The sequence below is a fragment of the Lepisma saccharinum genome, chromosome 30 (genome assembly GCF_977018435.1).
Source record: "Lepisma saccharinum chromosome 30, izLepSacc3.1, whole genome shotgun sequence".
Taxonomy (NCBI): domain Eukaryota; kingdom Metazoa; phylum Arthropoda; class Insecta; order Zygentoma; family Lepismatidae; genus Lepisma; species Lepisma saccharinum.
Window position 1 is genome coordinate 30,140,679 of NC_139258.1, and position 10,367 is coordinate 30,151,045.

The window sequence follows — 10,367 nt, forward strand, 5'->3', positions numbered from 1 at the left end:
ATTTGTTACCTCAGTGCATGTGTTCATCTAACCATACGTGTGTAACGAAAACTTACTTCAGAAAACGAATTACAACTTAGCTAACAAATTTTTCAATGTTACTTGATTATTACTTTTGGACGATATTTTGTCAAAATAGCCTTTCATAAGCCTTTGTGCAGAAGAAACAAAGAATTGTTTTTTTCCGTGTGTGTTTACATTCCCAATAAGACATTAATTTTAATCCAAATATCCAGTGGCCGCGATTTGGAGGAGGGGGGGGGGAGTTCACCCGCCACATTTTGCCACTTGTTGCACCCGCACTATGGCCTCTTAATGCTAAGACTTTTCTGCCAAAAAAGTAAACTGTCCTTGCCCCCGGCACCCGATTGCCCTAACTTCAAATATTCAGATACATTTATTAGTTGTAATAACCTTGTAAGCCAAGAAAAGTGATCATTAACCCCCAAGTTTCAGTTAAAAACTCATATGATGAAAATAATATGATCAGGAACATGCATTTAAATTTTTAAATTACGTTAAAGTAATTTAATCCTTCACCTTTGTCTACCATCACAATTTCTATCACTGTCGCCTAATATATAAAATGGAGTAGGTATGTGCCTTGTATTTTTGCACTTGAAGGACAAAATGTTATGGAACCAATTCACATTTATTTCACTACATTGACATGAAGGAAAGAATGTGATTAGAATATATGGCTCCGCACTTCCTTGAAATATTTGTGTTCATCGGAGATAAAGGAGTGGAACAAGATGCGAGAATAGATTAGAAAAGAAAGAGGGAAGACACCAGACACACACACATGTGATTTGTGTGTGGATGGCAGTTAAGAGAAACATTTGAAGAATGGAACGAGAGAAAGTGAAAGGGAGAAAGAGGTAACAAGCTGACAAAGAAAGATATAAGAAGGAATTAAAGAGTAAAAGAGAAAAGATTAAAATTAAAGGGAAAAGAAGTGAAGGAAAATCGGGGGTGTTGCCTATATATATATATATATATATATGGCCTTACATTTATACCTGCCTTCCTGTGCATAAAGTGGACTTAAAACACCAAATCATTCAATCAAATCAATCAATCAATATACAACACCCTAATCTATCAATATACAACTTCTGCCCACCCGGTCAAAAATTTCTGACGCCGCCCCTGTTCGAACCATTTGTCAAAGCAGTTTTTCCAATCTTCTTGAGACACCTCCATAATATGGTTTTTGAACGCATCAACGGCGTCTTCCGCCGACGAAAGTCGTTGTCCACGCAATTTATTCTTGACATTCGGGAACAAGAAGAAGTCATTGGGTGCCAAATCAGGACTGTACGGCGGATGACCCATCAATTCGATTTTTTGACTGTTCATAAAGTCGGTTGTTAGACGAGATGTGTGACAGCTGGCATTGTTTTGATGAAGAATGATCCGACGGCGTTTGTTTGTTTTCCGTATTTGACCGAAGACCTCTGGCAAACAAATTGTTGTGTACCATTCAGAGTTGACCGTTCTACGTTCCTCTAAAGGCACAGTTGCCACATGACCAGTTTTCCCGAAAAAACAGGTGACCATTTGTTTCGATGTGCTTCGAGCGCGAACAACTTTTGTTGGATTGGGTTCATCTTGAAACACCCATACAGTCGACTGCTGTTTACGTTCCGGCTCATATGCATATATCCATGATTCGTCACCTGTTGCAATCTTATATACGTCTTTTGAAGCACCACGATTGTACTTATTGAGCATTTGTTTGCACTTTTGTTATTTCATTCAACACCTTGTGAGAGTAGTTATGACAGGGTATTTTGTAAGAACGTAAGAGGCGTGATTGTCGTCCCTTGTCCGAACCTGCTATGTTAGTTGATTAATCAAACTAAAAGTTTTTTTTTTTTTTTTTTTTTTGTTTTTGTTTTTAAAAATCAATCTTGCACTTATCATTGTTGCATGTAACAGGACAAAATATTCAGTCCAAGGTTCTCAGTACTAGGCTCTCTTTCGTCTCGTGAATGAGAGACCTCCGAGCCTCCATTATACAGATGGCTGCCTTGTTTCGATGTGGTCACGTCTCGTCCCAATTTTTCAAAGGATGTCTCTGTTTCGTCTCGAATTTTTCCCCCATTCGAGATAACTCTGGCCCACTCTCCCCCACCCCAGCGGCGTATACTCTGGGTCATCTAGGTAATCGCAGATATATGTATACATTTCTTTGCAATATTCTTCCAAACCAATTTCGATGCATACATTTATTTGCTTCCAGCGCGCGAATGCTTTCAACCGTTTGCCGCTGAATGTCCGGGAACCTTTCTCCAGCCAGTGGAATGACTTCAGGGAATCTCACCCTGACGTCATTCCTCCCGCTTTCCTTACAACCCTTGGCGAGGAGGGAGGAGAGAGGAAAGAAGGGGAGGAAACTGCTTCTCAGGCGCGGTAATTCCGTGCCCAGGGTAACCTCCTTCTTGTGAGAGTCCACCGGTCGCACTCTCAACCTTCAGAGCCTTTACCGTTCCCTCCGCTGAACTAAGGAAAACATACCCGGTAGAGTGCGAAGAACAGGAAAATTGAATATCATGGGCAAACCAATTCTACGCTAATTTTCACTTTACATTTGCTTCTGTCTTGCTGATTTCTGTTACTTGAACATACATTTATCAAAAGGAAAAAGCTTAAATATTGAAGATGACGCAAACTAAATTAAAATTCAAAGCTTAAGCAATTAAAGCACCTATATGCTGACTCCCCCCATCCTTGTATTTACAAAAATAGTGATTGTTTCTCCTCTCTAATCTTCAAAAGCAGCGAGAACACTTCTTTCACGGAACTGAATAATTTTTAAAGGAAAGATATCAAAAATAAATTATATATATATATATATATATATATTAGTTAATTTAAGTTGCTATATTCCGTCTCTTTAGATTAATAGTGATGAAGATGAACGAATTAAACATAAAACGAAAAAAACACATCAGGCACGTAGTCAGGTGGAGGACTCGGGGGGGCTGAAACCCCCCTCCCCGAAAACCTACAAATATCTAATTTAAAAAGTGTATAGTGGTAATTAATTTTACTTCATTAGCAGGATTAAACACCTTGCATAATACGTTGTAATAATCTGAGATTCATCTTCAGGACTTCTAACCCCACTGTTTCAATTTTATGTGGCGGCTGCTAATAAGGGATGATCCCCATCCCGAAATAAAATTCTGGCTCTGGCCTGCAATGATTCGAACTTTTAAAACCTGTAATTTTGAGCTCGGAAAGGGATTTTTTTTATCATTCATAGGGAATTTCATTCTGAGCCAGGAACACAACAACAGTGGCGCGTGAAACTGAATGCGTGTAGTCGTTGGCTTCGTGCTGTGCTTCGTGTTTATTATTTATTTAGGTGTTAGTGTTTGTCGTGATAGTGCTGTGTTAAAGGGTAATGGATGTGATACAAGATTTGCTGGTGAAACCTTTTGGAACAAGATCTTTTCAGGGGAAGTTGCAAATTGTTAATACAGGTAGTCCAGTGTGATCGCTTGAACTTATTTCTACACACAAAGACAAAACTCGGGAATATGTGAGGCATTTTCGCAAGCAAATTATGACAAAACACCATGGTTGACAGGAAGTATAAGTGTTAATAAGCTTTGCTTTTTTGTTGGCCGTGCTTACTTTTCGGGGCTGAAAATAATGTATGGACGCGTGGCGGATACTGTAATCTTTGCAACGCTTGTGCCAAACATGAAAAATCCAAAAGACACATAACTTCCTTTGTTAAGCTGCAATCTTTCGCACAGACACGTATTGACGTGCAACTGGACAAACAGCATGCTTTGGATGTGGTACGGCACAAGTAATCGGGTCCTGGAGTAACTTGAATTTTGCACTTAAATTAATATTGCGGGTTTTTATTTCACTAGTGCACGTCTTTCATTTTATATTTCACAGGTTGTTTTTTTATAGCTTTATAATACTGTCTTGTTTTATTATTTGAAATTCTACACGTATATTAAACTGCAATAACGAGAATTAATTGATTGTGGTCGTAGCAATAAGACAAACATACCGACACAATATTCCTAAATCCAATATGGATCCTGACATAAATTACACGGAAACTTTTGGAGTTTGAGGATCAAGGGTCGGAGATTACCCACTCGTTAGAACCAGCATACGCCACTGCCCCACCACCGTTTTTCTTCAAAATCAAACATAAGTTGGAAGAGATGTCTTATTTATAACTCAAATTTAGGGTGGGGGGAAGACTATGATGAATAGTGAGGCAAGTTCCATTTGAATTTCAAAGTAATGCTGAAGAAACCTACTTTTCAGAAATATTACAATCCCATAAGAATAAAATATAATTCTTTTACCCACCACTTTTCCCTCCATTTTATGCATCCCAATTGCTGGAACGTATTTTGAAAATTATGCTGCAGTATTTATACAACGAAAATTACTGACTCATTTGCAAGTAGCGAGAGTGAGATAGAGAGAAAGAGAGAACATGCGAGACGTGCCTCTTTTCTCCTCTCTCTCGCGCTCTTTCTCTCTCTCTCTCTCTCTCTCTCTCTCTCTCTCTCTCTCTCATGACTTGATGTCGAACCTAATTGAAGAATGTATATTTTAATTTTGAGTATAAGTTCCTGTTAAAATTAGATTAATTTTGTAACTGGTTATTCAAATTTGAATAAGAAGTTATACAGCCCAATACCCGCCCTAGATGCAGCAACCCAAACCCCTTTTCGCTCGACAGACAATTGTGACAATTGTCATGATATGGTACTAACGTCTTTCAGTCCCTACATCGCCAGAAGTGCAGAATATACCATTACCCCCACCTACCATACCTTACTCCCTCCTCCAACCCGGAAATTATTTCAGGAACATAACTTCGTTATTTCTACTACTAGGTTTCACACAATCATGAGAATCCTAATCTTGCAACAAATTTATACCCCCCAACCCACTAATTGTGTTTTCATTAACCAAATTAAAACATAGAGGTCTTTACATTACTACTTTTCTACTTTAGGTGGCATATTATTATTACACAATTGGGATTTCCACGCCAACCAGAAACTTACATTGACTTGCCGAAATTTACAATTTTGAACTGAATGTTTTGCTACACCCTGTCTCCGTTACACCCAGAAAGACTGTGTGTACTAAGCTTTTTTCTTTGGGGAAAGGGGGTCCACTCAGTGGCGTATTTGTGATTTCATTTCGGGAGGTAGGTTTTTTTTAGGCATGCATATATATATATATATATACACACCGTGTTCCAAAAGTCCGGTAACACTTTTATTAATTCATTATACAAAAACTACAAGTGATATAGTTTTCGTGTATATGTCATATGAAAGAGTATCTCAAACGGTTTTTTTTAACGTATGAGTTCACAATGCCTCGATATGGGAACCATGTGTAACACGACATATGTCTACACGGTAATCAAATTCTTGCCAGAGATATGCTCCAAAGAGTATGGCAAGAATTTGATTACCGTGTAGACATGTGTCGTGTTACACATGGTTCCCATATCGAGGCATTGTGAACTCATACATTAAAAAAAACCATTTGAGATACTCTTTCATATGACATATACACGAAAGCTATATCACTTGTAGTTTTTGTATAATGAATTAATAAAAGTGTTACCGGACTTTTGGGACACGGTGTATATATATATATTTATATAACCAGTCAGTAAATTAAACTATTGCCTTGCGGTTCTAAGAAAGCCCAAACTAATACACAGAGAAGCAAACGAACTATACCTCATTTGTTACAACCTGTCCCGGTTCCCGCGCTAGCTGGTCGCTGGCTTTTCTCCGTGCTGGGGAAAGTCAAAGCCAGGCAGCCAATTAAAATACGCAACGTCTCAACAGTGTCTACGTAAGCGCCTCTCTTCTGGCTTCTATTCGCTCCTCGCTGCCCAGCAGACGATTTTTTCCTCGTTTCTCATTGGCACCGAAACTGTCGAGCGATCGCTAACGTGGGAAACGGGACAGGTTCTAACAAACGCGGTATAGTAACACCGAAAACGACGAAATTTCTATTGCCAAGCTCAAACTGAATATCCATCTACCTACCTGCAAATTTATTGTGAAAACTTTAGTAAATGTAAAATATCAGCACAATGCCATAAAAACGTAAGTGGAAAACAGCCTGCTGTTGTCTCACCTCAGTGAGGTTGGCCGGTTAAAGAATGGTTTACTTCTTCAACCCCTGCATACTTTTCGGCAGGGAAATCTTTGTTAGATGGTTAAGAAGTAGTACACTACATATATAGTTTGAATTCCATTTTCTTTAAGTGGGATAAGAACACCCCTGGCAGGGATAAACATTATTTTCTTTTGCCGGGGATAATTATGTATCTGTGTGGGGGGACGATCCCCCCGTTAATTCAAACACTGTCCAGAGAGAGATTCAAACAGCTCTATTACGTGCAGACTGGAAAGCCTTATGTCCACCAAGGACATATAAGATGTACCATGAAAACAATCCATTTTAAAGGTTACAGTTTGTTGCCACGTAATCACATTGTTTTGTTTTTACCTTTAGCCTATGTTTCCAGGCCCGTAGCTAGAGAGGGGGCAGGGGCATCTGCTCCCCCCGGAGAGACTGCTTTGCCCCCCCTGTAAAAAAATACAAAACACAATCCTACCTGGAATTCTCACTAATCTTTACAATTATATCATGATTTACTCTAGCAACATAACAAAGACACTCATTGATTTTGTAATTTATTAAGGTGTATGGGATTTCTTATAATGTCGTATCAGAATTGGGGGGGGGGGTTCCCTTCCAGATTCAGAGTTCGGGAAATGATTTCGCAATTTTCAGTATCTAGAACAGTTATCACATTTTGAGTAGTCTTGTATAAAAGGTGCCTAATACCATTTGGTAATAGTGATTCATGTGGTAGAGAGAGCAGAGGATATTTGATTTTTGTTACTTAGTGTTCCTTTTCTGCCACTTCTAGCTAATGGTAACAATGAGTGATGACGTGAAATTCATGAAGAGAGACGTATAAACAATGACGCAACCACAAGGGTACAGAGGGCATTTCCCCCCTCCCCCCCCCCCCGCCCCACCTTGGACGGAAGTCCATTCTAGAGGAAGCAAACATTGAAGTAAAAAAAAAAACAAGACTAGGAGAATCTAAGAATAGCAAGACAATTTGATACTCATGATGGAATTAGTTTTTACGGGTTCCTTGCATTTTTCTTCCAGACAGCCAAGGGCACTTGAAACGGGCAATTGCCCCCCTCGAATTCAAATTTTATTAAAAAAAAATACATTTCGTAAAATTTTCTTGCTCGCTTCGCTCGCGATGTCTGCTGTTATTATAGTCCCAAGTTCAGAGCCATAGCTATGCGACGGCGGGAGTCGGCCCTGGGAGCCAAACGATCTATATACTATTTAAAAAAAATGTCTAAGGGAATGACATGGCGCACTATTAAAACAATTTCTTTCAATGAAACTTAATATGAAATATTAATGATGACACTGTAATCAAAGAAGTCATTGATCAATAAAGGGATTCATATTTGTTTGTCAGGTGTCAAAACACGTATTTCAACTATAATACGTATAATATAATTCACACAATATTTTGCAAGATGGTTAACGTAACCAGTAGGCAAACATTGTCTGTAGCGATCCAAGAGTCTCCCTTTGAAGTAAATAAAGTCCGTGGTGGGCTAAGCGAATAATGTTTTAAAGTTTTAGCAAGTAAAAAAAAAGGTATTACAAATATTTACATAATTCATCAAAGTGTAGATAATACGTAACCATTATTATTTAATTAATTCGATTTTTCTTGCATAACACAACACAATGGTGTTGTTGGATTCTCGTTAGAGACCCAAAGCTGTTGGTAGATATTAATCGTCTATTAACATTATCGACCTGTAAATATCAAGTAGATACAGTCCCTGTTAGCCTATTTATGTTAAACTTTATATTCAATGGCAATCTGGAAAGGTCATTATCGAAATATTGCTCTTTGATGTTACTCGAAGTTTCTTTGTTCGTTGCAGTTTCAAGACATCATCCCTGTTCTCTTACTTCTCTTTTGGGGGAGGGGGCAAGTGCTTCTGTGTACCTTGCTATATCTGCCAATGCGACACATATATATATATATATATATATATATATATATATATATATATATATATATATAACGCCCCCTCTAGGATTGACTTCGTCCCCCCTCCCCCCCTTTACAGGGAATTCCTGGCTACGGGCCTGTATGTTTCTCTCAATAATGTGCACACACGTATTCACTACGGGTTTCTCACAACAATAAAAATCAGGTAGCTTTCATTGTTACAAAACTTGCTCCAACACTTAGGTACAACTTGTCATGTCATGTCCTGTAGAAAGACCAAGACGAAGATGGAGAGATAACGTTGAGATGAACCTAAAGGGAGTCTGTAAGAATGGAAAAGATTGGATTGATCTTGCCCAAGATAAGGACAGATGGAAGGCTTGTGTTGCTGCAGCAATAAACCTTCGGGTTTAAGGATGCTAGAGCAGAGGCGCAAGCACGACTTTTTGTCTGGGAGGTTGGGGCAAGTACCAGGAGGATAAACGTATAGGTAAAGGTGGTATTATGAGCCCCCATTTTGTTTTGTATTTTTTAAAATTTGATTTTTAACTTTTTTGTTCAGATTCTTATGATAACTTTAACTACAACATTTCATACAACTATTGTTAAAATATAAACCAATTTGAGAAACTTTAAGGATATGAAAAAAAATACAAAACAAGTCATTTTGTGGAAAAAAAAGTTTTGTGCTGGTAATATGAGCCCCTAGGAAAAAATAATAGAATAACTGGTTTAGAAAAGTATATGACAAATTAAATCATACAAACAACATTTTATTCATTACAAAACCTTAAAAAAATATTATGATGTGAAATATCATAAAAGAGTTCTTAACAAAATCATTGAAAAAATCATTACAAAACCAATGGAAAGGGTCATTAAGAAACCATTTAAAAAGTTTTATTTTGTTTTTTTGTAATGTCTATTTACAAAAGAAATGTAAATATCCTTCTCTCATCCAGCGCAGTCGTTGTGTGCCTACATTTCACAGATGAGACATTGCACCCACAGTTCTCCTCCGTTATCATCCGAAAATAGACCCTCGCAGAACAGACAAACTGCTTCTTCATCACCGGGATATTCCATTCCGATTGGTGTTTCTAAGACAGATTCCCCAGAATCGATATCTGATTCACAGTATTCCTTATCTGAATCTTGATGAAGCTTCGGTTTCACTGCATGCTTTGTTTTAGGTTCTGTTTCTTCAGTAGGCTGTTGATCATCTCTTTTCTTTTTATCCTTCAGTTGTCTCTTCCCTTCAGCTGAGTCTGACTTCTTTCTTTTTTCTCCAGTAGCCAACAGAGCATCTTTGTACGGAGACGATGTAATCAAAGCTGCCTTGGAGGGTTTAGGACCTTTGTTAGTCACTTTCCTCTTTGGTTCGGGAACAGGCCAGATATCTTTTGGAGACACAGTGTGTCCGGGAATCTTCTTCTCCTTATCTTTACACAGACCGGAAGGCCCTGCCCATGCCAAATCTTCAGCAGCTGGTTGGAATCTTGTTACTTGCACATTCTCCAAAACTGGTGAACTTGCAGTTCCAGCGCCGTTTGATTCTACACTTTTCGTCTCAGATGCATTTTGATTATCTTCTTGTGGAGTTTCGGTACCTGTGTTTTATCCTCTTACTGCATTGTTGGAGGATTTAGGTATTTTCCCTTTGCCTTTTCGCAGGGTTTCCAAATCCAGTACCCCTTGAGAGGAAGGTGCAAAGTCCACAGCAGAAGAAACATTCCGGTTACACGGATATAATCCTGTAACCTGAAACCCATTCACAGCAATGGATCCGGTCTGGCAAGTCAAATAAGCCTTTCCCAATAGTTCGGCAATATCATAGGGTCCAACAGGTCTCTCACTGTGAAGCATCCACTTGCGTATGTTTTCACTGTAGTGATGTTTCAAAGCGCCAAGAAATGTTTTGTCAAGAGGCTGCAGTTTATGCGATGTGTGTTGGGGTAAACTTACAACGGATATGCCATTTTCTCGAGCAAGATTCACAATGTCAATGTTTTTGGTGTGGGAGTTGTGGCCATCTAGAATAAGGAGCACAGGGTCATTTTTTGAGGGTTTAGTTTTGTCAATAAAGTGCGTTGGCCAGTCTGTGAAAATATTTGCTTGTATCTAACCGGACGGATGACATCTACCAATTGCCCCCGGTGGAGCGCCTTTCATGAGAAGCTCATATTTTTCCTGGGAAAAATGAAGATAGGATTTACAAAAGTTCCCCCTGCACTCATGCAGCAGACTACTGTCACGAGAGAGCCCTGTTCAG